This window comes from Daktulosphaira vitifoliae, unplaced genomic scaffold, assembly GCF_025091365.1.
Source record: "Daktulosphaira vitifoliae isolate Bord-2020 unplaced genomic scaffold, ASM2509136v1 Scaffold_4, whole genome shotgun sequence".
NCBI lineage: Eukaryota > Metazoa > Arthropoda > Insecta > Hemiptera > Phylloxeridae > Daktulosphaira > Daktulosphaira vitifoliae.
The window spans coordinates 2,003,250-2,005,143 of record NW_026099575.1 but is presented as its reverse complement, the minus strand read 5'-3'; the positions used below and the strand labels follow the sequence as shown (position 1 = coordinate 2,005,143).

At 27.9% G+C, this 1,894-nt stretch overlaps 1 protein-coding gene across 1 annotated transcript in view; it reads right to left on the bottom strand.

The window, feature by feature from the left end:
- The window catches only part of LOC126905364 (ninjurin-2-like), a 12,165-nt gene that overhangs the window by 1,197 nt on the left and 9,074 nt on the right, over nt 1-1,894 (bottom strand). The gene's annotated exons all lie outside the window — the stretch shown is intronic.

Below are 1,894 nucleotides of genomic sequence, written 5' to 3'. Positions count from 1 at the left end.
TGGTAACATTGTTTCCGAAATACGTATCCGCGACTTTTCATTAATTTTTTGGTGGCTTTGAGTTTAATATTTTTAATATAGATTTAATTTTACTTATATATATATTGAGGGATTGGTTTATTTTGAAAACAATGATTGGTCAAATATACTAAATATTCAGTAATATTCAAAGTACATACATTTTTTCCGACCTGTGTGATGCAAACCTCATAACTGAAGTGTCGAAGTAATAGTTGTTATATCTAAGCAATAATTTGTTACATTTTCCCAATGATAAAAAGAGATATTTAAGCTAGTTTAAACTTACAAAATTGTTTTATTTTCATTTTTCAGTAATTTAAAAAAAAATAAGGAATAAATGTAATTTTCTCCCACTCAGTTTTGTTAAATCATATTTTTTCACAGTGATTATAAATACGAAATAATACAATTTTTGTCAAAAATAAATAAATAGTTTTAACTCATTATAACTTAAGTTATAATGTATGTTCACAGTGTTTCACCAGGTTTTAGCATCTCTTACATCTTTTGACCTTGAGTAAATTTTTCCTTGCTTTTTTCTCAAAAACAAAATTACTCATAAGGACAATTAAAATATAACAATATTAGTAATTTATGTAATTTAACTATATATTTTATTAAAAAATAAATAAACGTATAAAATTTGTTAAAAAAAAATTAAAAATAGTAATTTTGTAAAATAAATTTTAAGAAAATAATTAATAGCAAAATAATGTGTTTGCTTTTCGGTCTTTCTTGTTATTTAATCGATTAAACTAAAAATAAACTACATCACAGGACTCTCAGTGAAATTTCAATACAAATTGATGGGTCACACTATTGTGAAATTTTTTTCCAACTTTGAGCCCAAAGTTCAGGGGAGGGCGCAAAAGTTACAAAAAATCGAGTGACCACTCATTTTGTATGAGAATTTTGCGGGGAATATTGTGGTATGATTTATTTTTAATATTAGAGAAATTCTGGGGGGTTATTCCAAAATTTCTCCAATTTTGGAAAATAAAAAAAAAAAACGAGGTCCTATTTTACACTTTACCAGGATACTCGCCCATATATTACTATGGTTTGAAAGATTTACACCCTGTATAATACTCTATATTTAGCCGCTCACAATACTAATCCCTTTTCAGTAGCTAATATTCTCATTCATCCGTTAAGATTATTTCCATCATATCTTTCGTAAGGTGGCTTTGTTATTTAATCTCTAATTAACTTTTTTTTTCTCTTTCTAATTAAAATTTAAAATGAATATTTTAAATAGTATAAGCGCCAAGTCGCACAAAGTTCATAGGAACGGATAGGTAAAAGGAAACAATGCAGCTCTTTTTTAAGTGTAGTGTACAAAAAACAGAACGCTGATCAGTGAAACTGTAGCAAAATATTTCACTTCAGAAGTGTGTCAAATTCGATCGATTGTTGAAAAGAAACAGAACGTATCATCGGCAATTCACAGTCGCCGAGCAGCCTTGTCTCGGTGTCAAAAGCGAGGAAATGCACGATAACTACCGATCGTCATATTAACATCTGGATATTTGATATTGAAAGAGACACAAATGAGTGCCTGCCTAAAGCAGNGAAAGAGACACAAATGAGTGCCTGCCTAAAGCAGGGCACGGTGTCTTGTCACATTTTGTTGCTGAAAATTAAAAAAAAATTTCTTAATTTTAGAAGGATTTGTCTTAAAATTATAGTACCGTAAAAAACTGCATTTTCAAAAAAAAAAAAAATTTAATGTATATTAAATTAAAGCTTTTGAAGTGTACTTGACAATATTAGTATTATACTATTAAGGATAATGTTACTTTTTCAGAAGTGGACTGTATAAAACGTTCGAAATTACGTTTAATTATCTAATTAATAAGAATCGATATAAACT